Raw genomic sequence first — 24884 nt, 5'->3', positions numbered from 1 at the left:
ATAGATGTCAATGTTGCAGCTGGGCTCAAGCCCTGCAAGTGAAGCAGCAGTGTTTCAAATTCTTTGACAACATCAGTGAGTCATTTCCAGTTAAATTCTGGGGAATTGCTCCCTGAGAGGGCAGAGGCAGACAAAATGGAAAGAATGTTGAAGAATACCCAGTTGACACTTGACATACATTGTGTGAATCTGGAATTCATTTAATTGTGAGCAAAATATTGCAATTTTTAGCTGGTTCCTTAGATGCCTTCTTTTATCTGTCTATCTTGCATTACATGTGATGTTACCTTTCATCAAATCTGTCGAGTTGCATCAGAAGCAACAAAAACGGCTTCAGAAAAAGCTGCAGGATTACTGTGCGGTTTATCAAAGGTTGTTTTTAGCTGTGTGATGGTGGTGCAGTGGTAAGCATGGTTGCCTTCCAAGCAGTTGATCTGTGTTCGATTCCCAGCAATCGCATTTGTCAATTTCTACTTGAGAATGAAATGAACCTCTGGTTGCAAGCAGTTCTTACAGCCGCAGCTCATGGATTTTGTTGAGCAACCTGTTTTCAAAGGGTCATGTTTGAATGCTTGCAATGCAAAATCAATGTGTCATAATGTACTGGCGACAGTGCTACCTGAACTCATAGGATGAGCTGTCAATCACCATAGACGTCAATGTTGCAGCTGGGCTCAGGCCCTGCAAGTCAAGCAGCAGTATTTCAAATTCCTCAACAACATCAGTGAGTCACTTCCAGTTAAATTCTGGGGATTTGCTCCCTGAGAGGGCAGAGGCAGACAAAATGGAAAGAATGTTGAAGAATACCCAGTTGACACTTGACATACATTGTGTGAATCTGGAATTCATTTAATTGTGAGCAAAATATTGCAATTTTTAGCTGGTTCCTTAGATGCCTTCTTTTATCTGTCTATCTTGCATTACATGTGATGTTACCTTTCATCAAATCTGCCGAGTTGCATCAGAAGGAACAAAAACGGCTTCAGAAAAAGCTGCAGGATTACTGTGCGGTTTATCAAAGGTTGTTTTCAGCTGTGTGATGGTGGTGCAGTGGTAAGCATGGTTGCCTTCCAAGCAGTTGACCTGGGTTCGATTCCCAGCCATCACATTTGTCAATTTATACTTGAGGATGAAATGAACCTCTGGTTGCAAGCAGTTCTTCCAGCAGCAGCTCATGGATTTTGTTGAGCAACCTGTTTTCAAAGGGTCATGTTTGAATGCTTGCAATCCAAAGTCGACGTGTCATCAATGTGTCATAATGTACTGGCGACAGTGCTACCTGAATTCATAGTATGTACTGTCAATCACCATAGATGTCAATGTTGCAGCTGGGCTCAAGCCCTGCAAGTGAAGCAGCAGTGTTTCAAATTCTTTGACAACATCAGTGAGTCATTTCCAGTTAAATTCTGGGGAATTGCTCCCTGAGAGGGCAGAGGCAGACAAAATGGAAAGAATGTTGAAGAATACCCAGTTGACACTTGACATACATTGTGTGAATCTGGAATTCATTTAATTGTGAGCAAAATATTGCAATTTTTAGCTGGTTCCTTAGATGCCTTCTTTTATCTGTCTATCTTGCATTACATGTGATGTTACCTTTCATCAAATCTGTCGAGTTGCATCAGAAGCAACAAAAACGGCTTCAGAAAAAGCTGCAGGATTACTGTGCGGTTTATCAAAGGTTGTTTTTAGCTGTGTGATGGTGGTGCAGTGGTAAGCATGGTTGCCTTCCAAGCAGTTGACCTGTGTTCGATTCCCAGCAATCGCATTTGTCAATTTCTACTTGAGAATGAAATGAACCTCTGGTTGCAAGCAGTTCTTACAGCCGCAGCTCATGGATTTTGTTGAGCAACCTGTTTTCAAAGGGTCATGTTTGAATGCTTGCAATGCAAAATCAATGTGTCATAATGTACTGGCGACAGTGCTACCTGAACTCATAGGATGAGCTGTCAATCACCATAGACGTCAATGTTGCAGCTGGGCTCAGGCCCTGCAAGTCAAGCAGCAGTATTTCAAATTCCTCAACAACATCAGTGAGTCACTTCCAGTTAAATTCTGGGGATTTGCTCCCTGAGAGGGCAGAGGCAGACAAAATGGAAAGAATGTTGAAGAATACCCAGTTGACACTTGACATACATTGTGTGAATCTGGAATTCATTTAATTGTGAGCAAAATATTGCAATTTTTAGCTGGTTCCTTAGATGCCTTCTTTTATCTGTCTATCTTGCATTACATGTGATGTTACCTTTCATCAAATCTGCCGAGTTGCATCAGAAGGAACAAAAACGGCTTCAGAAAAAGCTGCAGGATTACTGTGCGGTTTATCAAAGGTTGTTTTCAGCTGTGTGATGGTGGTGCAGTGGTAAGCATGGTTGCCTTCCAAGCAGTTGACCTGGGTTCGATTCCCAGCCATCACATTTGTCAATTTATACTTGAGGATGAAATGAACCTCTGGTTGCAAGCAGTTCTTCCAGCAGCAGCTCATGGATTTTGTTGAGCAACCTGTTTTCAAAGGGTCATGTTTGAATGCTTGCAATCCAAAGTCGACGTGTCATCAATGTGTCATAATGTACTGGCGACAGTGCTACCTGAATTCATAGTATGAACTGTCAATCACCATAGATGTCAATGTTGCAGCTGGGCTCAGGCCCTGCAAGTGAAGCAGCAGTGTTTCAAATTCTTTGACAACATCAGTGAGTCATTTCCAGTTAAATTCTGGGGAATTGCTCCCTGAGAGGGCAGAGGCAGACAAAATGGAAAGAATGTTGAAGAATACCCAGTTGACACTTGACATACATTGTGTGAATCTGGAATTCATTTAATTGTGAGCAAAATATTGCAATTTTTAGCTGGTTCCTTAGATGCCTTCTTTTATCTGTCTATCTTGCATTACATGTGATGTTACCTTTCATCAAATCTGTCGAGTTGCATCAGAAGCAACAAAAACGGCTTCAGAAAAAGCTGCAGGATTACTGTGCGGTTTATCAAAGGTTGTTTTTAGCTGTGTGATGGTGGTGCAGTGGTAAGCATGGTTGCCTTCCAAGCAGTTGACCTGTGTTCGATTCCCAGCAATCGCATTTGTCAATTTCTACTTGAGAATGAAATGAACCTCTGGTTGCAAGCAGTTCTTACAGCCGCAGCTCATGGATTTTGTTGAGCAACCTGTTTTCAAAGGGTCATGTTTGAATGCTTGCAATGCAAAATCAATGTGTCATAATGTACTGGCGACAGTGCTACCTGAACTCATAGGATGAGCTGTCAATCACCATAGACGTCAATGTTGCAGCTGGGCTCAGGCCCTGCAAGTCAAGCAGCAGTATTTCAAATTCCTCAACAACATCAGTGAGTCACTTCCAGTTAAATTCTGGGGATTTGCTCCCTGAGAGGGCAGAGGCAGACAAAATGGAAAGAATGTTGAAGAATACCCAGTTGACACTTGACATACATTGTGTGAATCTGGAATTCATTTAATTGTGAGCAAAATATTGCAATTTTTAGCTGGTTCCTTAGATGCCTTCTTTTATCTGTCTATCTTGCATTACATGTGATGTTACCTTTCATCAAATCTGCCGAGTTGCATCAGAAGGAACAAAAACGGCTTCAGAAAAAGCTGCAGGATTACTGTGCGGTTTATCAAAGGTTGTTTTCAGCTGTGTGATGGTGGTGCAGTGGTAAGCATGGTTGCCTTCCAAGCAGTTGACCTGGGTTCGATTCCCAGCCATCACATTTGTCAATTTATACTTGAGGATGAAATGAACCTCTGGTTGCAAGCAGTTCTTCCAACAGCAGCTCATGGATTTTGTTGAGCAACCTGTTTTCAAAGGGTCATGTTTGAATGCTTGCAATCCAAAGTCGACGTGTCATCAATGTGTCATAATGTACTGGCGACAGTGCTACCTGAATTCATAGTATGAACTGTCAATCACCATAGATGTCAATGTTGCAGCTGGGCTCAGGCCCTGCAAGTGAAGCAGCAGTGTTTCAAATTCTTTGACAACATCAGTGAGTCATTTCCAGTTAAATTCTGGGGAATTGCTCCCTGAGAGGGCAGAGGCAGACAAAATGGAAAGAATGTTGAAGAATACCCAGTTGACACTTGACATACATTGTGTGAATCTGGAATTCATTTAATTGTGAGCAAAATATTGCAATTTTTAGCTGGTTCCTTAGATGCCTTCTTTTATCTGTCTATCTTGCATTACATGTGATGTTACCTTTCATCAAATCTGTCGAGTTGCATCAGAAGGAACAAAAACGGCTTCAGAAAAAGCTGCAGGATTACTGTGCGGTTTATCAAAAGTTGTTTTCAGCTGTGTGATGGTGGTGCAGTGGTAAGCATGGTTGCCTTCCAAGCAGTTGACCTGGGTTCGATTCCCAGCCATCACATTTGTCAATTTCTACTTGAGAATGAAATGAACCTCTGATGACTCTGGTTGCAAGCAGTTCTTACAGCAGCATCTCATGGATTTTGTTGAGCAACCTGTTTTCAAAGGGTCATGTTTGAATGCTTGCAATGCAAAGTCTACGTGTCATCAATCTGTCATAATGTACTGGCGACAGTGCTACCTGAACTCACAGTATGAGCTGTCAATCACCATAGATGTCAATGTTGCAGCTGGGCTCAGGCCCTGCAAGTCAAGCAGCAGTATTTCAAATTCCTCAACAACATCAGTGAGTCATTTCCAGTTAAATTCTGGGGATTTGCTCCCTGAGAGGGCAGAGGCAGACAAAATGGGAAGAATGTTGAAGAATACCCAGTTGACACTTGACATACATTGTGTGAATCTGGAATTCATTTAATTGTGAGCAAAATATTGCAATTTTTAGCTGGTTCCTTCGATGCCTTCTTTTATCTGTCTATCTTGCATTACATGTGATATTACCTTTCATCAAATCTGTCGAGTTGCATCAGAAGGAACAAAAACGGCTTCAGAAAAAGCTGCAGGATTACTGTGCGGTTTATCAAAGGCTGTTTTCAGCTGTGTGATGGTGGTGCAGTGGTAAGCATGGTTGCCTTCCAAGCAGTTGACCTGGGTTTGATTCCCAGCCATCACATTTGTCAATTTATACTTGAGGATGAAATGAACCTCTGGTTGCAAGCAGTTCTTCCAGCAGCAGCAGCAGCTCATGGATTTTGTTGAGCAACCTGTTTTCAAAGGGTCATGTTTGAATGCTTGCAATGCAAAGTCGACGTGTCATCAATGTGTCATAATGTACTGGCGACAGTGCGACCTGAATTCATAGTATGTACTGTCAATCACCATAGACGTCAATGTTGCAGCTGGGCTCAGGCCCTGCAAGTCAAGCAGCAGTGTTTCAAATTCTTTGACAACATCAGTGAGTCATTTCCAGTTAAATTCTGGGGAATTGCTCCCTGAGAGGGCAGAGGCAGACAAAATGGAAAGAATGTTGAAGAATACCCAGTTGACACTTGACATACATTGTGTGAATCTGGAATTCATTTAATTGTGAGCATAATATTGCAATTTTTAGCTGGTTCCTTCGATGCTTTCTTTTATCTGTCTATCTTGCATTACATGTGATGTTACCTTTCATCAAATCTGTCGAGTTGCATCAGAAGGAACAAAAACGGCTTCAGAAAAAGCTTCAGGATTACTCTGCGGTTTATCAAATTTTGTTTTCAGTTGTTTGATGGTGGTGCAGTGGTAAGCATGGTTGCCTTGCAAGCAGTTCACCTGGGTTCGATTCCCAGCCATCACATTTGTCAATTTCTACTTGAGGATAAAATGAACCTGTGGTTGCAAACAGTTCTTTCAGCAGCAAATCAAGAATTTTGTTGAGCAACCTGTTTTCAAAGGGTCACATACGAATGCTTGCAATGCAAAGTCTATGTGTCATCAATGTGTCATAATGTATTGGCGACAGTGCTACCTGAATTCATTGTATGAGCTGTCAATCACCATAGACGTCAATGTTGCAGCTGGGCTCAGGCCCTGCAAGTCAAGCAGCAGTGTTTCAAATTCTTTAACAACATCAGTGAGTCATTTCCAGTTAAATTCTGGGGAATTGCTCCCTGAGAGGGCAGAGTCAGACAAAATGGGAGGAATGTTGAAGAATACCCAGTTGACACTTGACATACATTGTGTGAATCTGGAATTCATTTAATTGTGAGCAAAATATTGCAATTTTTAGCTGGTTCCTTCGATGCTTTCTTTTATCTGTCCATCTTGCATTACATGTGATGTTACCTTTCATTAAATCTGTCGAGTTGCATCAGAAGGAACAAAAACAGCTTCAGGAAAAGCTGCAGGATTACTGTGCGGTTCATCAAATCTTGCTTTCAGTTGTTTGATGGTGGTGCAGTGGTAAGCATGGTTGCTTTCCAAGCAGTTGACATGGGTTCGATTCCCAGCCATCACACTTGTAAATTTCTACTTGTGGATGAAATGGACCTCTGATGACTCTGGTTGCAAGCAGTTCTTCCAGCAGCAGCTCATGGATTTTGTTGAGCAACCTGTTTTCAAAGGGTCATGTTTGAATGCTTGCAATGCAAAGTCGACGTGTCATCAATGTGTCATAATGTACTGGCGACAGTGCTACCTGAATTCATAGTATGAGCTGTCAATCACCATAGACGTCAATGTTGCAGCTGGGCTCAGGCCCTGCAAGTCAAGCAGCAGTATTTCAAATTCCTCAACAACATCAGTGAGTCATTTCCAGTTAAATTCTGGGGATTTGCTCCCTGAGAGGGCAGAGGCAGACAAAATGGGAAGAATGTTGAAGAATACCCAGTTGACACTTGACATACATTGTGTGAATCTGGAATTCATTTAATTGTGAGCAAAATATTGCAATTTTTAGCTGGTTCCTTCGATGCCTTCTTTTATCTGTCTATCTTGCATTACATGTGATGTTACCTTTCATCAAATCTGTCGAGTTGCATCAGAAGGAACAAAAACGGCTTCAGAAAAAGCTGCAGGATTACTGTGCGGTTTATCAAAGGTTGTTTTCAGCTGTGTGATGGTGGTGCAGTGGTAAGCATGGTTGCCTTCCAAGCAATTGACCTGGGTTCGGTTGCCCACCATCACATTTGTCAATTTCTACTTGAGAATGAAATGAACCTCTGATGACTCTGGTTGCAAGCACTTCTTCCAGCCGCAGCTCATGGATTTTGTTGAGCAACCTGCTTTCAAAGGGTCATGTTTGAATGTTTGCAATGCATAGTCGACGTGTCATCAATGTGTCATAATGTACTGGCGACAGTGCTACCTGAATTCATAGTATGAACTGTCAATCACCATAGAAATCAATGTTACAACTAAACTCAGGCCCTGCAAGTCAAGCAGCAGTGTTTCAAATTCTTTAACAACATCAGTGAGTCATTTCCAGTGAAATTCTGGGAAATTGCTCCCTGAGAGGGCAGAGGCAGACAAAATGAGAAGAATGTTGAAGAATACCCAGTTGACACTTGACATACATTGTGTGAATCTGGAATTCATTTAATTGTGAGCAAAATATTGCAATTTTTAGCTGGTTCCTTCGATGCTTTCTTTTATTTGTCTATCTTGCATTCCATGTGATGTTACCTTTCATCAAATCTGTCGAATTGCATCAGAAGGAACAAAAACGGCTTCAGGAGAAGCTGAAGGATTACTCTGCGGTTTATCAAAGGTTGTTTTCAGCTGTGTGATGGTGGTGCAGTGGTAAGCATGGTTGCCTTCCAAGCAGTTGACCTGGGATTGATTCCCAGCCATCACATTTGTCAATTTATACTTGAGGATGAAATGAACCTCTGATGACTCTGGTTGCAAGCAGTTCTTACAGCCGCAGCTCATGGATTTTGTTGAGCAACCTGTTTTCAAAGGGTCATGTTTGAATGCTTGCAATGCAAAATCAATGTGTCATAATGTACTGGCGACAGTGCTACCTGAACTCATAGTATGAGCTGTCAATCACCATAGACGTCAATGTTGCAGCTGGGCTCAGGCCCTGCAAGTCAAGCAGCAGTGTTTCAAATTCTTTGACAACATCAGTGAGTCATTTCCAGTTAAATTCTGGGGAATTGCTCCCTGAGAGGGCAGAGGCAGACAAAATGGGAAGAATGTTGAAGAATACCCAGTTGGCACTTGACATACATTGTGTGAATCTGGAATTCATTTAATTGTGAGCTAAATATTGCAATTTTTAGCTGGTTCCTTCGATACTTTCTTTTATCTGTCTATCTTCCAGTACATGTGATGTTAACTTTCATCAAATCTGTCGAGTTGCATCAGAAGCAACAAAAACGGCTTCAGAAAAAGCTGCAGGATTACTGTGCGGTTTATCAAAGGTTGTTTTCAGCTGTGTGATGGTGGTGCAGTGGTAAGCATGGTTGCCTTCCAAGCAGTTGACCTGCGTTCGATTCCCAGCCATCGCATTTGTCAATTTCTACTTGAGAATGAAATGAACCTCTGATGACTCTGGTTGCAAGCAGTTCTTACAGCCGCAGCTCATGGATTTTGTTGAGCAACCTGTTTTCAAAGGGTCATGTTTGAATGCTTGCAATGCAAAATCAATGTGTCATAATGTACTGGCGACAGTGCTACCTGAACTCATAGTATGAGCTGTCAATCACCATAGACGTCAATGTTGCAGCTGGGCTCAGGCCCTGCAAGTCAAGCAGCAGTATTTCAAATTCCTCAACAACATCAGTGAGTCATTTCCAGTTAAATTCTGGGGATTTGCTCCCTGAGAGGGCAGAGGCAGACAAAATGGAAAGAATGTTGAAGAATACCCAGTTGACACTTGACATACATTGTGTGAATCTGGAATTCATTTAATTGTGAGCAAAATATTGCAATTTTTAGCTGGTTCCTTAGATGCCTTCTTTTATCTGTCTATCTTGCATTACATGTGATGTTACCTTTCATCAAATCTGCCGAGTTGCATCAGAAGGAACAAAAACGGCTTCAGAAAAAGCTGCAGGATTACTGTGCGGTTTATCAAAGGCTGTTTTCAGCTGTGTGATGGTGGTGCAGTGGTAAGCATGGTTGCCTTCCAAGCAGTTGATCTGGGTTTGATTCCCAGCCATCACATTTGTCAATTTATACTTGAGGATGAAATGAACCTCTGGTTGCAAGCAGTTCTTCCAGCAGCAGCTCATGGATTTTGTTGAGCAACCTGTTTTCAAAGGGTCATGTTTGAATGCTTGCAATGCAAAGTCGACGTGTCATCAATGTGTCATAATGTACTGGCGACAGTGCTACCTGAATTCATAGTATGAACTGTCAATCACCTTAGACGTCAATGTTGCAGCTGGGCTCAGGCCCTGCAAGTCAAGCAGCAGTGTTTCAAATTCTTTAACAACATCAGTGAGTCATTTCCAGTTAAATTCTGGGGAATTGCTCCCTGAGAGGGCAGAGGCAGACAAAATGGGAAGAATGTTGAAGAATACCCAGTAGACACTTGACATACATTGTGTGAATCTGGAATTCATTTAATTGTGAGCTAAATATTGCAATTTTTAGCTGGTTCCTTCGATACTTTCTTTTATCTGTCTATCTTCCATTACATGTGATGTTAACTTTCATCAAATCTGTCGAGTTGCATCAGAAGCAACAAAAACGGCTTCAGAAAAAGCTGCAGGATTACTGTGCGGTTTATCAAAGGTTGTTTTCAGCTGTGTGATGGTGGTGCAGTGGTAAGCATGGTTGCCTTCCAAGCAGTTGACCTGAGTTCGATTCCCAGCCATCGCATTTGTCAATTTCTACTTGAGAATGAAATGAACCTCTGATGACTCTGGTTGCAAGCAGTTCTTACAGCCACAGCTCATGGATTTTGTTGAGCAACCTGTTTTCAAAGGGTCATGTTTGAATGCTTGCAATGCAAAATCAATGTGTCATAATGTACTGGCGACAGTGCTACCTGAACTCAGAGTATGAGCTGTCAATCACCATAGACGTCAATGTTGCAGCTGGGCTCAGGCCCTGCAAGTCAAGCAGCAGTATTTCAAATTCCTCAACAACATCAGTGAGTCACTTCCAGTTAAATTCTGGGGATTTGCTCCCTGAGAGGGCAGAGGCAGACAAAATGGAAAGAATGTTGAAGAATACCCAGTTGACACTTGACATACATTGTGTGAATCTGGAATTCATTTAATTGTGAGCAAAATATTGCAATTTTTAGCTGGTTCCTTAGATGCCTTCTTTTATCTGTCTATCTTGCATTACATGTGATGTTACCTTTCATCAAATCTGCCGAGTTGCATCAGAAGGAACAAAAACGGCTTCAGAAAAAGCTGCAGGATTACTGTGCGGTTTATCAAAGATTGTTTTCAGCTGTGTGATGGTGGTGCAGTGGTAAGCATGGTTGCCTTCCAAGCAGTTGACCTGGTTTCGATTCCCAGCCATCACATTTGTCAATTTATACTTGAGGATGAAATGAACCTCTGGTTGCAAGCAGTTCTTCCAGCAGCAGCTCATGGATTTTGTTGAGCAACCTGTTTTCAAAGGGTCATGTTTGAATGCTTGCAATCCAAAGTCGACGTGTCATCAATGTGTCATAATGTACTGGCGACAGTGCTACCTGAATTCATAGTATGTACTGTCAATCACCATAGATGTCAATGTTGCAGCTGGGCTCAAGCCCTGCAAGTGAAGCAGCAGTGTTTCAAATTCTTTGACAACATCAGTGAGTCATTTCCAGTTAAATTCTGGGGAATTGCTCCCTGAGAGGGCAGAGGCAGACAAAATGGAAAGAATGTTGAAGAATACCCAGTTGACACTTGACATACATTGTGTGAATCTGGAATTCATTTAATTGTGAGCAAAATATTGCAATTTTTAGCTGGTTCCTTAGATGCCTTCTTTTATCTGTCTATCTTGCATTACATGTGATGTTACCTTTCATCAAATCTGTCGAGTTGCATCAGAAGCAACAAAAACGGCTTCAGAAAAAGCTGCAGGATTACTGTGCGGTTTATCAAAGGTTGTTTTTAGCTGTGTGATGGTGGTGCAGTGGTAAGCATGGTTGCCTTCCAAGCAGTTGATCTGTGTTCGATTCCCAGCAATCGCATTTGTCAATTTCTACTTGAGAATGAAATGAACCTCTGGTTGCAAGCAGTTCTTACAGCCGCAGCTCATGGATTTTGTTGAGCAACCTGTTTTCAAAGGGTCATGTTTGAATGCTTGCAATGCAAAATCAATGTGTCATAATGTACTGGCGACAGTGCTACCTGAACTCATAGGATGAGCTGTCAATCACCATAGACGTCAATGTTGCAGCTGGGCTCAGGCCCTGCAAGTCAAGCAGCAGTATTTCAAATTCCTCAACAACATCAGTGAGTCACTTCCAGTTAAATTCTGGGGATTTGCTCCCTGAGAGGGCAGAGGCAGACAAAATGGAAAGAATGTTGAAGAATACCCAGTTGACACTTGACATACATTGTGTGAATCTGGAATTCATTTAATTGTGAGCAAAATATTGCAATTTTTAGCTGGTTCCTTAGATGCCTTCTTTTATCTGTCTATCTTGCATTACATGTGATGTTACCTTTCATCAAATCTGCCGAGTTGCATCAGAAGGAACAAAAACGGCTTCAGAAAAAGCTGCAGGATTACTGTGCGGTTTATCAAAGGTTGTTTTCAGCTGTGTGATGGTGGTGCAGTGGTAAGCATGGTTGCCTTCCAAGCAGTTGACCTGGGTTCGATTCCCAGCCATCACATTTGTCAATTTATACTTGAGGATGAAATGAACCTCTGGTTGCAAGCAGTTCTTCCAGCAGCAGCTCATGGATTTTGTTGAGCAACCTGTTTTCAAAGGGTCATGTTTGAATGCTTGCAATCCAAAGTCGACGTGTCATCAATGTGTCATAATGTACTGGCGACAGTGCTACCTGAATTCATAGTATGTACTGTCAATCACCATAGATGTCAATGTTGCAGCTGGGCTCAAGCCCTGCAAGTGAAGCAGCAGTGTTTCAAATTCTTTGACAACATCAGTGAGTCATTTCCAGTTAAATTCTGGGGAATTGCTCCCTGAGAGGGCAGAGGCAGACAAAATGGAAAGAATGTTGAAGAATACCCAGTTGACACTTGACATACATTGTGTGAATCTGGAATTCATTTAATTGTGAGCAAAATATTGCAATTTTTAGCTGGTTCCTTAGATGCCTTCTTTTATCTGTCTATCTTGCATTACATGTGATGTTACCTTTCATCAAATCTGTCGAGTTGCATCAGAAGCAACAAAAACGGCTTCAGAAAAAGCTGCAGGATTACTGTGCGGTTTATCAAAGGTTGTTTTTAGCTGTGTGATGGTGGTGCAGTGGTAAGCATGGTTGCCTTCCAAGAAGTTGACCTGTGTTCGATTCCCAGCAATCGCATTTGTCAATTTCTACTTGAGAATGAAATGAACCTCTGGTTGCAAGCAGTTCTTACAGCCGCAGCTCATGGATTTTGTTGAGCAACCTGTTTTCAAAGGGTCATGTTTGAATGCTTGCAATGCAAAATCAATGTGTCATAATGTACTGGCGACAGTGCTACCTGAACTCATAGGATGAGCTGTCAATCACCATAGACGTCAATGTTGCAGCTGGGCTCAGGCCCTGCAAGTCAAGCAGCAGTATTTCAAATTCCTCAACAACATCAGTGAGTCACTTCCAGTTAAATTCTGGGGATTTGCTCCCTGAGAGGGCAGAGGCAGACAAAATGGAAAGAATGTTGAAGAATACCCAGTTGACACTTGACATACATTGTGTGAATCTGGAATTCATTTAATTGTGAGCAAAATATTGCAATTTTTAGCTGGTTCCTTAGATGCCTTCTTTTATCTGTCTATCTTGCATTACATGTGATGTTACCTTTCATCAAATCTGCCGAGTTGCATCAGAAGGAACAAAAACGGCTTCAGAAAAAGCTGCAGGATTACTGTGCGGTTTATCAAAGGTTGTTTTCAGCTGTGTGATGGTGGTGCAGTGGTAAGCATGGTTGCCTTCCAAGCAGTTGACCTGGGTTCGATTCCCAGCCATCACATTTGTCAATTTATACTTGAGGATGAAATGAACCTCTGGTTGCAAGCAGTTCTTCCAGCAGCAGCTCATGGATTTTGTTGAGCAACCTGTTTTCAAAGGGTCATGTTTGAATGCTTGCAATCCAAAGTCGACGTGTCATCAATGTGTCATAATGTACTGGCGACAGTGCTACCTGAATTCATAGTATGAACTGTCAATCACCATAGATGTCAATGTTGCAGCTGGGCTCAGGCCCTGCAAGTGAAGCAGCAGTGTTTCAAATTCTTTGACAACATCAGTGAGTCATTTCCAGTTAAATTCTGGGGAATTGCTCCCTGAGAGGGCAGAGGCAGACAAAATGGAAAGAATGTTGAAGAATACCCAGTTGACACTTGACATACATTGTGTGAATCTGGAATTCATTTAATTGTGAGCAAAATATTGCAATTTTTAGCTGGTTCCTTAGATGCCTTCTTTTATCTGTCTATCTTGCATTACATGTGATGTTACCTTTCATCAAATCTGTCGAGTTGCATCAGAAGCAACAAAAACGGCTTCAGAAAAAGCTGCAGGATTACTGTGCGGTTTATCAAAGGTTGTTTTTAGCTGTGTGATGGTGGTGCAGTGGTAAGCATGGTTGCCTTCCAAGCAGTTGACCTGTGTTCGATTCCCAGCAATCGCATTTGTCAATTTCTACTTGAGAATGAAATGAACCTCTGGTTGCAAGCAGTTCTTACAGCCGCAGCTCATGGATTTTGTTGAGCAACCTGTTTTCAAAGGGTCATGTTTGAATGCTTGCAATGCAAAATCAATGTGTCATAATGTACTGGCGACAGTGCTACCTGAACTCATAGGATGAGCTGTCAATCACCATAGACGTCAATGTTGCAGCTGGGCTCAGGCCCTGCAAGTCAAGCAGCAGTATTTCAAATTCCTCAACAACATCAGTGAGTCACTTCCAGTTAAATTCTGGGGATTTGCTCCCTGAGAGGGCAGAGGCAGACAAAATGGAAAGAATGTTGAAGAATACCCAGTTGACACTTGACATACATTGTGTGAATCTGGAATTCATTTAATTGTGAGCAAAATATTGCAATTTTTAGCTGGTTCCTTAGATGCCTTCTTTTATCTGTCTATCTTGCATTACATGTGATGTTACCTTTCATCAAATCTGCCGAGTTGCATCAGAAGGAACAAAAACGGCTTCAGAAAAAGCTGCAGGATTACTGTGCGGTTTATCAAAGGTTGTTTTCAGCTGTGTGATGGTGGTGCAGTGGTAAGCATGGTTGCCTTCCAAGCAGTTGACCTGGGTTCGATTCCCAGCCATCACATTTGTCAATTTATACTTGAGGATGAAATGAACCTCTGGTTGCAAGCAGTTCTTCCAGCAGCAGCTCATGGATTTTGTTGAGCAACCTGTTTTCAAAGGGTCATGTTTGAATGCTTGCAATCCAAAGTCGACGTGTCATCAATGTGTCATAATGTACTGGCGACAGTGCTACCTGAATTCATAGTATGAACTGTCAATCACCATAGATGTCAATGTTGCAGCTGGGCTCAGGCCCTGCAAGTGAAGCAGCAGTGTTTCAAATTCTTTGACAACATCAGTGAGTCATTTCCAGTTAAATTCTGGGGAATTGCTCCCTGAGAGGGCAGAGGCAGACAAAATGGAAAGAATGTTGAAGAATACCCAGTTGACACTTGACATACATTGTGTGAATCTGGAATTCATTTAATTGTGAGCAAAATATTGCAATTTTTAGCTGGTTCCTTAGATGCCTTCTTTTATCTGTCTATCTTGCATTACATGTGATGTTACCTTTCATCAAATCTGTCGAGTTGCATCAGAAGGAACAAAAACGGCTTCAGAAAAAGCTGCAGGATTACTGTGCGGTTTATCAAAAGTTGTTTTCAGCTGTGTGATGGTGGTGCAGTGGTAAGCATGGTTGCCTTCCAAGCAGTTGACCTGGGTTCGATTCCCAGCCATCACATTTGTCAATTTCTACTTGAGAATGAAATGAACCTCTGATGACTCTGGTTGCAAGCAGTTCTTACAGCAGCATCTCATGGATTTTGTTGAGCAACCTGTTTTCAAAGGGTCATGTTTGAATGCTTGCAATGCAAAGTCTACGTGTCATCAATCTGTCATAATGTACTGGCGACAGTGCTACCTGAACTCACAGTATGAGCTGTCAATCACCATAGATGTCAATGTTGCAGCTGGGCTCAGGCCCTGCAAGTCAAGCAGCAGTATTTCAAATTCCTCAACAACATCAGTGAGTCATTTCCAGTTAAATTCTGGGGATTTGCTCCCTGAGAGGGCAGAGGCAGACAAAATGGGAAGAATGTTGAAGAATACCCAGTTGACACTTGACATACATTGTGTGAATCTGGAATTCATTTAATTGTGAGCAAAATATTGCAATTTTTAGCTGGTTCCTTCGATGCCTTCTTTTATCTGTCTATCTTGCATTACATGTGATATTACCTTTCATCAAATCTGTCGAGTTGCATCAGAAGGAACAAAAACGGCTTCAGAAAAAGCTGCAGGATTACTGTGCGGTTTATCAAAGGCTGTTTTCAGCTGTGTGATGGTGGTGCAGTGGTAAGCATGGTTGCCTTCCAAGCAGTTGACCTGGGTTTGATTCCCAGCCATCACATTTGTCAATTTATACTTGAGGATGAAATGAACCTCTGGTTGCAAGCAGTTCTTCCAGCAGCAGCAGCAGCTCATGGATTTTGTTGAGCAACCTGTTTTCAAAGGGTCATGTTTGAATGCTTGCAATGCAAAGTCGACGTGTCATCAATGTGTCATAATGTACTGGCGACAGTGCGACCTGAATTCATAGTATGTACTGTCAATCACCATAGACGTCAATGTTGCAGCTGGGCTCAGGCCCTGCAAGTCAAGCAGCAGTGTTTCAAATTCTTTGACAACATCAGTGAGTCATTTCCAGTTAAATTCTGGGGAATTGCTCCCTGAGAGGGCAGAGGCAGACAAAATGGAAAGAATGTTGAAGAATACCCAGTTGACACTTGACATACATTGTGTGAATCTGGAATTCATTTAATTGTGAGCAAAATATTGCAATTTTTAGCTGGTTCCTTAGATGCCTTCTTTTATCTGTCTATCTTGCATTACATGTGATGTTACCTTTCATCAAATCTGTCGAGTTGCATCAGAAGGAACAAAAACGGCTTCAAAAAAAGCTGCAGGATTACTGTGCGGTTTATCAAAGCTTGCATTCAGTTGTTTGATGGTGGTGCAGTGGTAATCATGGTTGTCTTCCAAGCAATTGATCTGGGTTCGATTCCCTCCCATCACATTTGTCAATTTCCACATTAGGATGAAGTGAGCCTCTGATGACTCTGGTTGCAAGCAGTTCTTACAGCAGCATCTCATGGATTTTATTGAGTAACCTGTTTTCAAAGGGTCATGTATGAATGCTTACAATGCAAAGTCTACGTGTCATCAATCTGTCATAATGTACTGGCTACAGTGCAACCCGAATTCATACTATGAGCTGTCAATCACCAAAGACATCAATGTCGGAGCGGGGTTCAGGCCCTGCAAGTCAAGCAGCAGTATTTCAATTTCTTTAACAACATCAGTGAGTCATTTCCAGTTAAATTCTGGGGACTTGCTCCCTGAGAGGGCAGAGGCAGACAAAATGGGAAGAATGTTGAAGGAATACCCAGTTGACACTTGACATACATTGTGTGAATCTGTAATTTATTTAATTGTGAGCAAAATATTGCAATTTTTAGCTGGTTCCTTCGATGCTTTCTTTTATCTGTCTATCTTGCATTACATGTGTTGTGACATTTCATCAAATCTGTCGAATTGCATCAGAAGGAACAAAAACGGCTTCAGAAAAAGCTGCAGATTTACTGTGCGGTTTAGCAACGTTTGTTTTCACTTGTGTGATGGTGGTGCAGTGGTAAGCATGGTTATCTTCCAAGTAATTGACGTGTGTTCGATTCCCAGCCATCACATTTGTCAATTTTTACTTGAGGATGAAATGAGCCTCTGATGACTCTGATTGCAATCACTTCTTCCAGCAGCTTCTCAAGGATTTTGTTGAGTAACCTGTTTTCAAAGGGTCAAGTTTGAATGCTTGCAATGCAAAGTCTACGTGTCATCAATCTGTCATAATGTACTGGCTACAGTGCAACCCGAATTCATACTATGAGCTGTCAATCACCAAAGACATCAATGTCGGAGCTGGGCTCAGGTGCTGCAAGTCAAGTAGCAGTGTTTCAAATTCTTTAACAACATCAGTGAGTCATTTCCAATTAAATTCTGGGGATTTGCTCCCTGAGAGGGCAGAGGCAGACAAAATGGGAAGAATGTTGAAGGAATACCCAGTTGACACTTGACATACATTGTGTGAATCTGGAATTGATTTAATTGTGAGCAAAATATTGCAATTTTTAGCTGGTTCCTTCGATGCTTTCTTTTATCTGTCTATCTTGCATTTCATGTGATGTTACCTTTCATCAAATCTGTCGAATTGCATCAGAAGGAACAAAAACGGCTTCTGAAAAAGCTGCAGAATTACTGTGCGGTTTATCAAAGTTTGTTTTCAGCTGTGTGATGGTGGTGCAGTGGTAAGCATGGTTGCATTCCAAGCAGTTGACCTGGGTGTGATTCCCAGCCATCACATTTGTCAATTTCTACTTTAGGATGAAATGAACCTCTGATGACTCTGGTTGCAAGCAGTTCTTACAGCAGCATCTCATGGATTTTGTTGAGCAACCTGTTTTCAAAGGGTCATGTTTGAATGCTTGCAATGCAAAGTCTACGTGTCATCAATCTGTCATAATGTACTGGCGACAGTGCTACCTGAATTCATCGTATGAACTGTCAATCACCATAGACGTCAATGTTGCAGCTGGGCTCAGGCCCTGCAAGTCAAGCAGCAGTGTTTCAAATTCTTTGACAACATCAGTGAGTCATTTCCAGTTAAATTCTGGGGAATTGCTCCCTGAGAGGGCAGAGGCAGACAAAATGGAAAGAATGTTGAAGAATACCCAGTTGACACTTGACATACATTGTGTGAATCTGGAATTCATTTAATTGTGAGCAAAATATTGCAATTTTTAGCTGGTTCCTTCGATGCTTTCTTTTATTTGTCTATCTTGCATTCCATGTGATGTTACCTTTCATCAAATCTGTCGAATTGCATCAGAAGGAACAAAAACGGCTTCAGGAGAAGCTGAAGGATTACTCTGCGGTTTATCAAAGGTTGTTTTCAGCTGTGTGATGGTGGTGCAGTGGTAAGCATGGTTGCCTTCCAAGCAGTTGACCTGGGATTGATTCCCAGCCATCACATTTGTCAATTTATACTTGAGGATGAAATGAACCTCTGATGACTCTGGTTGCAAGCAGTTCTTACAGCAGCATCTCATGGATTTTGTTGAGCAACCTGTTTTCAAAGGGTCATGTTTGAATGCTTGCAATGCAAAGTCTACGTGTCATCAATCTGTCATAATGTACTGGCGACAGTGCTACCTGAACTCACAGTATGAGCTGTCAATCACCATAGACGTCAATGTTGCAGCTGGGCTCAGGCCCTGCAAGTCAAGCAGCAGTATTTCAAATTACTCAACAACATCAGTGAGTCATTTCCAGTTAAATTCTGGGGATTTGCTCCCTGAGAGGGCAGAGGCAGACAAAATGGGAAGAATGTTGAAGAATACCCAGTTGACACTTGACATACATTGTGTGAATCTGGAATTCATTTAATTGTGAGCAAAATATTGCAATTTTTAGCTGGTTCCTTCGATGCCTTCTTTTATCTGTCTATCTTGCATTACATGTGATATTACCTTTCATCAAATCTGTCGAGTTGCATCAGAAGGAACAAAAACGGCTTCAGAAAAAGCTGCAGGATTACTGTGCGGTTTATCAAAGGCTGTTTTCAGCTGTGTGATGGTGGTGCAGTGGTAAGCATGGTTGCCTTCCAAGCAGTTGACCTGGGTTCGATTCCCAGCCATCACATTTGTCAATTTATACTTGAGGATGAAATGAACCTCTGGTTGCAAGCAGTTCTTCCAGCAGCAGCTCATGGATTTTGTTGAGCAACCTGTTTTCAAAGGGTCATGTTTGAATGCTTGCAATGCAAAGTCGACGTGTCATCAATGTGTCATAATGTACTGGCGACAGTGCTACCTGAATTCATAGTATGAACTGTCAATCACCATAGACGTCAATGTTGCAGCTGGGCTCAGGCCCTGCAAGTCAAGCAGCAGTGTTTCAAATTCTTTAACAACATCAGTGAGTCATTTCCAGTTAAATTCTGGGGAATTGCTCCCTGAGAGGGCAGAGGCAGACAAAATTGAAAGAATGTTGAAGAATACCCAGTTGACACTTGACATACATTGTGTGAATCTGGAATTCATTTAATTGTGAACAAAATATTGCAATTTTTAGCTGGTTCCTTCGATGCCTTCTTTTATCTGTCTATCTTGCATTACATGTGATGTTACCTTTCATCAAATCTGTCGAGTTGCATCAGAAGGAACAAAAACGGCTTCAGAAAAAGCTGCAGGATTACTGTGCGGTTTATCAAAGGTTGTTTTCAGCTGTGTGATGGTAGTGCAGTGGTAAGCATGGTTGCCTTCCAAGCAGTTGACCTGCGTTCGATTCCCAGCCATCGCATTTGTTAATTTCTACTTGAGAATGAAATGAACCTCTGATGACTCTGGTTGCAAGCAGTTCTTACAGCCGCAGCTCATGGATTTTGTTGAGCAACCTGTTTTCAAAGGGTCATGTTTGAATGCTTGCAATGCAAAATCAATGTGTCATAATGTACTGGCGACAGTGCTACCTGAACTCATAGTATGAGCTGTCAATCACCATAGACGTCAATGTTGCAGCTGGGCTCAGGCCCTGCAAGTCAAGCAGCAGTGTTTCAAATTCTTTGACAACATCAGTGAGTCATTTCCAGTTAAATTCTGGGGAATTGCTCCCTGAGAGGGCAGAGGCAGACAAAATGGGAAGAATGTTGAAGAATACCCAGTTGACACTTGACATACATTGTGTGAATCTGGAATTCATTTAATTGTGAGCTAAATATTGCAATTTTTAGCTGGTTCCTTCGATACTTTCTTTTATCTGTCTATCTTCCAGTACATGTGATGTTAACTTTCATCAAATCTGTCGAGTTGCATCAGAAGCAACAAAAACGGCTTCAGAAAAAGCTGCAGGATTACTGTGCGGTTTATCAAAGGTTGTTTTCAGCTGTGTGATGGTGGTGCAGTGGTAATCATGGTTGCCTTCCAAGCAGTTGATCTGGGTTTGATTCCCAGCCATCACATTTGTCAATTTATACTTGAGGATGAAATGAACCTCTGGTTGCAAGCAGTTCTTCCAGCAGCAGCTCATGGATTTTGTTGAGCAACCTGTTTTCAAAGGGTCATGTTTGAATGCTTGCAATGCAAAGTCGACGTATCATCAATGTGTCATAATGTACTGGCGACAGTGCTACCTGAATTCATAGTATGAACTGTCAATCACCTTAGACGTCAATGTTGCAGCTGGGCTCAGGCCCTGCAAGTCAAGCAGCAGTGTTTCAAATTCTTTAACAACATCAGTGAGTCATTTCCAGTTAAATTCTGGGGAATTGCTCCCTGAGAGGGCAGAGGCAGACAAAATGGGAAGAATGTTGAAGAATACCCAGTTGACACTTGACATACATTGTGTGAATCTGGAATTCATTTAATTGTGAGCTAAATATTGCAATTTTTAGCTGGTTCCTTCGATACTTTCTTTTATCTGTCTATCTTCCATTACATGTGATGTTAACTTTCATCAAATCTGTCGAGTTGCATCAGAAGCAACAAAAACGGCTTCAGAAAAAGCTGCAGGATTACTGTGCGGTTTATCAAAGGTTGTTTTCAGCTGTGTGATGGTGGTGCAGTGGTAAGCATGGTTGCCTTCCAAGCAGTTGACCTGAGTTCGATTCCCAGCCATTGCATTTGTCAATTTCTACTTGAGAATGAAATGAACCTCTGGTTGCAAGCAGTTCTTACAGCCACAGCTCATGGATTTTGTTGAGCAACCTGTTTTCAAAGGGTCATGTTTGAATGCTTGCAATGCAAAATCAATGTGTCATAATGTACTGGCGACAGTGCTACCTGAACTCATAGTATGAGCTGTCAATCACCATAGACGTCAATGTTGCAGCTGGGCTCAGGCCCTGCAAGTCAAGCAGCAGTATTTCAAATTCCTCAACAACATCAGTGAGTCACTTCCAGTTAAATTCTGGGGATTTGCTCCCTGAGAGGGCAGAGGCAGACAAAATGGAAAGAATGTTGAAGAATACCCAGTTGACACTTGACATACATTGTGTGAATCTGGAATTCATTTAATTGTGAGCAAAATATTGCAATTTTTAGCTGGTTCCTTAGATGCCTTCTTTTATCTGTCTATCTTGCATTACATGTGATGTTACCTTTCATCAAATCTGCCGAGTTGCATCAGAAGGAACAAAAACGGCTTCAGAAAAAGCTGCAGGATTACTGTGCGGTTTATCAAAGATTGTTTTCAGCTGTGTGATGGTGGTGCAGTGGTAAGCATGGTTGCCTTCCAAGCAGTTGACCTGTGTTCGATTCCCAGCCATCACATTTGTCAATTTATACTTGAGGATGAAATGAACCTCTGGTTGCAAGCAGTTCTTCCAGCAGCAGCTCATGGATTTTGTTGAGCAACCTGTTTTCAAAGGGTCATGTTTGAATGCTTGCAATCCAAAGTCGACGTGTCATCAATGTGTCATAATGTACTGGCGACAGTGCTACCTGAATTCATAGTATGTACTGTCAATCACCATAGATGTCAATGTTGCAGCTGGGCTCAGGCCCTGCAAGTGAAGCAGCAGTGTTTCAAATTCTTTGACAACATCAGTGAGTCATTTCCAGTTAAATTCTGGGGAATTGCTCCCTGAGAGGGCAGAGGCAGACAAAATGGAAAGAATGTTGAAGAATACCCAGTTGACACTTGACATACATTGTGTGAATCTGGAATTCATTTAATTGTGAGCAAAATATTGCAATTTTTAGCTGGTTCCTTAGATGCCTTCTTTTATCTGTCTATCTTGCATTACATGTGATGTTACCTTTCATCAAATCTGTCGAGTTGCATCAGAAGCAACAAAAACGGCTTCAGAAAAAGCTGCAGGATTACTGTGCGGTTTATCAAAGGTTGTTTTTAGCTGTGTGATGGTGGTGCAGTGGTAAGCATGGTTGCCTTCCAAGCAGTTGACCTGCGTTCGATTCCCAGCAATCGCATTTGTCAATTTCTACTTGAGAATGAAATGAACCTCTGATGACTCTGGTTGCAAGCAGTTCTTACAGCCGCAGCTCATGGATTTTGTTGAGCAACCTGTTTTCAAAGGGTCATGTTTGAATGCTTGCAATGCAAAATCAATGTGTCATAATGTACTGGCGACAGTGCTACCTGAACTCATAGTATGAGCTGTCAATCACCATAGACGTCAATGTTGCAGCTGGGCTCAGGCCCTGCAAGTCAAGCAGCAGTATTTCAAATTTCTCAACAACATCAGTGAGTCACTTCCAGTTAAATTCTGGGGATTTGCTCCCTGAGAGGGCAGAGGCAGACAAAATGGAAAGAATGTTGAAGAATACCCAGTTGACACTTGACATACATTGTGTGAATCTGGAATTCATTTAATTGTGAGCAAAATATTGCAATTTTTAGCTGGTTCCTTAGATGCCTTCTTTTATCTGTCTATCTTGCATTACATGTGATGTTACCTTTCATCAAATCTGCCGAGTTGCATCAGAAGGAACAAAAACGGCTTCAGAAAAAGCTGCAGGATTACTGTGCGGTTTATCAAAGGCTGTTTTCCGCTGTGTGATGGTGGTGCAGTGGTAAGCATGGTTGCCTTCCAAGCAGTTGATCTGCGTTCGATTCCCAGCCATCGCATTTGTCAATTTCTACTTGAGAATGAAATGAACCTCTGATGACTCTGGTTGCAAGCAGTTCTTACAGCCGCAGCTCATGGATTTTGTTGAGCAACCTGTTTTCAAAGGGTCATGTTTGAATGCTTGCAATGCAAAATCAATGTGTCATAATGTACTGGCGACAGTGCTACCTGAACTCATAGTATGAGCTGTCAATCACCATAGACGTCAATGTTGCAGCTGGGCTCAGGCCCTGCAAGTCAAGCAGCAGTATTTCAAATTCCTCAACAACATCAGTGAGTCATTTCCAGTTAAATTCTGGGGATTTGCTCCCTGAGAGGGCAGAGGCAGACAAAATGGAAAGAATGTTGAAGAATACCCAGTTGACACTTGACATACATTGTGTGAATCTGGAATTCATTTAATTGTGAGCAAAATATTGCAATTTTTAGCTGGTTCCTTCGATGCCTTCTTTTATCTGTCTATCTTGCATTACATGTGATATTACCTTTCATCAAATCTGTCGAGTTGCATCAGAAGGAACAAAAACGGCTTCAGAAAAAGCTGCAGGATTACTGTGCGGTTTATCAAAGGCTGTTTTCAGCTGTGTGATGGTGGTGCAGTGGTAAGCATGGTTGCCTTCCAAGCAGTTGACCTGCGTTCGATTCCCAGCCATCGCATTTGTCAATTTCTACTTGAGAATGAAATGAACCTCTGGTTGCAAGCAGTTCTTCCAGCAGCAGTTCATGGATTTTGTTGAGCAACCTGTTTTCAAAGGGTCATGTTTGAATGCTTGCAATGCAAAGTCGACGTGTCATCAATGTGTCATAATGTACTGGCGACAGTGCTACCTGAATTCATAGTATGAACTGTCAATCACCATAGACGTCAATGTTGCAGCTGGGCTCAGGCCCTGCAAGTCAAGCAGCAGTGTTTCAAATTCTTTAACAACATCAGTGAGTCATTTCCAGTTAAATTCTGGGGAATTGCTCCCTGAGAGGGCAGAGGCAGACAAAATGGGAAGAATGTTGAAGAATACCCAGTTGACACTTGACATACATTGTGTGAATCTGGAATTCATTTAATTGTGAGCTAAATATTGCAATTTTTAGCTGGTTCCTTCGATGCTTTCTTTTATCTGTCTATCTTCCATTACATGTGATGTTAACTTTCATCAAATCTGTCGAGTTGCATTAGAAGCAACAAAAACGGCTTCAGAAAAAGCTGCAGGATTACTGTGCGGTTTATCAAAGGTTGTTTTCAGCTGTGTGATGGTGGTGCAGTGGTAAGCATGGTTGCCTTCCAAGCAGTTGACCTGCGTTCGATTCCCAGCCATCGCATTTGTCAATTTCTACTTGAGAATGAAATGAACCTCTGATGACTCTGGTTGCAAGCAGTTCTTACAGCCGCAGCTCATGGATTTTGTTGAGCAACCTGTTTTCAAAGGGTCATGTTTGAATGCTTGCAATGCAAAATCAATGTGTCATAATGTACTGGCGACAGTGCTACCTGAATTCATAGTATGAGCTGTCAATCACCATCGACGTCAATGTTGCAGCTGGGCTCAGGCCCTGCAAGTCAAGCAGCAGTATTTCAAATTCCTCAACAACATCAGTGAGTCATTTCCAGTTAAATTCTGGGGATTTGCTCCCTGAGAGGGCAGAGGCAGACAAAATGGAAAGAATGTTGAAGAATACCCAGTTGACACTTGACATACATTGTGTGAACCTGGAATTCATTTAATTGTGAGCAAAATATTGCAATTTTTAGCTGGTTCCTTCGATGCCTTCTTTTATCTGTCTATCTTGCATTACATGTGATGTTACCTTTCATCAAATCTGTCGAGTTGCATCAGAAGGAACAAAAACGGCTTCAGAAAAAGCTGCAGGATTACTGTGCGGTTTATCAAACGCTGTTTTCAGCTGTGTGATGGTGGTGCAGTGGTAAGCATGGTTGCCTTCCAAGCAGTTGACTTGGGTTCGATTCCCAGCCATCACATTTGTCAATT

At 41.9% G+C, this 24884-nt stretch overlaps 19 non-coding genes across 19 annotated transcripts; all 19 read left to right on the top strand.

Annotated features, from left to right (window-relative positions):
* Nucleotides 1-1036: 1036 nt before the first annotated feature.
* On the top strand, nucleotides 1037-1108 carry trnag-ucc (transfer RNA glycine (anticodon UCC)). Its single transcript has one exon. It is a non-coding gene; the product is annotated as a tRNA-Gly (tRNA).
* Nucleotides 1109-2345: 1237 nt separating this feature from the next.
* Nucleotides 2346-2417, top strand: trnag-ucc (transfer RNA glycine (anticodon UCC)). Its single transcript has one exon. It is a non-coding gene; the product is annotated as a tRNA-Gly (tRNA).
* Nucleotides 2418-3654: 1237 nt separating this feature from the next.
* Nucleotides 3655-3726, top strand: trnag-ucc (transfer RNA glycine (anticodon UCC)). The gene has a single exon. It is a non-coding gene; the product is annotated as a tRNA-Gly (tRNA).
* Nucleotides 3727-4314: 588 nt separating this feature from the next.
* On the top strand, nucleotides 4315-4386 carry trnag-ucc (transfer RNA glycine (anticodon UCC)). The gene has a single exon. It is a non-coding gene; the product is annotated as a tRNA-Gly (tRNA).
* A 597-nt stretch (nucleotides 4387-4983) lies between these two features.
* Nucleotides 4984-5055, top strand: trnag-ucc (transfer RNA glycine (anticodon UCC)). Its single transcript has one exon. It is a non-coding gene; the product is annotated as a tRNA-Gly (tRNA).
* A 594-nt stretch (nucleotides 5056-5649) lies between these two features.
* On the top strand, nucleotides 5650-5721 carry trnaa-ugc (transfer RNA alanine (anticodon UGC)). Its single transcript has one exon. It is a non-coding gene; the product is annotated as a tRNA-Ala (tRNA).
* Nucleotides 5722-7647: 1926 nt separating this feature from the next.
* Nucleotides 7648-7719, top strand: trnag-ucc (transfer RNA glycine (anticodon UCC)). The gene has a single exon. It is a non-coding gene; the product is annotated as a tRNA-Gly (tRNA).
* A 1244-nt stretch (nucleotides 7720-8963) lies between these two features.
* On the top strand, nucleotides 8964-9035 carry trnag-ucc (transfer RNA glycine (anticodon UCC)). Its single transcript has one exon. It is a non-coding gene; the product is annotated as a tRNA-Gly (tRNA).
* Nucleotides 9036-9623: 588 nt separating this feature from the next.
* trnag-ucc (transfer RNA glycine (anticodon UCC)) lies at nucleotides 9624-9695 on the top strand. Its single transcript has one exon. It is a non-coding gene; the product is annotated as a tRNA-Gly (tRNA).
* Nucleotides 9696-10281: 586 nt separating this feature from the next.
* On the top strand, nucleotides 10282-10353 carry trnag-ucc (transfer RNA glycine (anticodon UCC)). The gene has a single exon. It is a non-coding gene; the product is annotated as a tRNA-Gly (tRNA).
* A 1237-nt stretch (nucleotides 10354-11590) lies between these two features.
* On the top strand, nucleotides 11591-11662 carry trnag-ucc (transfer RNA glycine (anticodon UCC)). The gene has a single exon. It is a non-coding gene; the product is annotated as a tRNA-Gly (tRNA).
* A 1237-nt stretch (nucleotides 11663-12899) lies between these two features.
* On the top strand, nucleotides 12900-12971 carry trnag-ucc (transfer RNA glycine (anticodon UCC)). The gene has a single exon. It is a non-coding gene; the product is annotated as a tRNA-Gly (tRNA).
* Nucleotides 12972-14208: 1237 nt separating this feature from the next.
* trnag-ucc (transfer RNA glycine (anticodon UCC)) lies at nucleotides 14209-14280 on the top strand. The gene has a single exon. It is a non-coding gene; the product is annotated as a tRNA-Gly (tRNA).
* Nucleotides 14281-14868: 588 nt separating this feature from the next.
* trnag-ucc (transfer RNA glycine (anticodon UCC)) lies at nucleotides 14869-14940 on the top strand. The gene has a single exon. It is a non-coding gene; the product is annotated as a tRNA-Gly (tRNA).
* A 597-nt stretch (nucleotides 14941-15537) lies between these two features.
* Nucleotides 15538-15609, top strand: trnag-ucc (transfer RNA glycine (anticodon UCC)). The gene has a single exon. It is a non-coding gene; the product is annotated as a tRNA-Gly (tRNA).
* A 2603-nt stretch (nucleotides 15610-18212) lies between these two features.
* On the top strand, nucleotides 18213-18284 carry trnag-ucc (transfer RNA glycine (anticodon UCC)). The gene has a single exon. It is a non-coding gene; the product is annotated as a tRNA-Gly (tRNA).
* Nucleotides 18285-18881: 597 nt separating this feature from the next.
* trnag-ucc (transfer RNA glycine (anticodon UCC)) lies at nucleotides 18882-18953 on the top strand. The gene has a single exon. It is a non-coding gene; the product is annotated as a tRNA-Gly (tRNA).
* A 2555-nt stretch (nucleotides 18954-21508) lies between these two features.
* trnag-ucc (transfer RNA glycine (anticodon UCC)) lies at nucleotides 21509-21580 on the top strand. Its single transcript has one exon. It is a non-coding gene; the product is annotated as a tRNA-Gly (tRNA).
* A 3222-nt stretch (nucleotides 21581-24802) lies between these two features.
* trnag-ucc (transfer RNA glycine (anticodon UCC)) lies at nucleotides 24803-24874 on the top strand. Its single transcript has one exon. It is a non-coding gene; the product is annotated as a tRNA-Gly (tRNA).
* Nucleotides 24875-24884: the final 10 nt, after the last annotated feature.

Source organism: Pristiophorus japonicus, chromosome 19 (assembly GCF_044704955.1).
Source record: "Pristiophorus japonicus isolate sPriJap1 chromosome 19, sPriJap1.hap1, whole genome shotgun sequence".
Lineage (NCBI taxonomy): Eukaryota > Metazoa > Chordata > Chondrichthyes > Pristiophoridae > Pristiophorus > Pristiophorus japonicus.
This window is presented reverse-complemented; position numbering and strand designations above follow the sequence as displayed.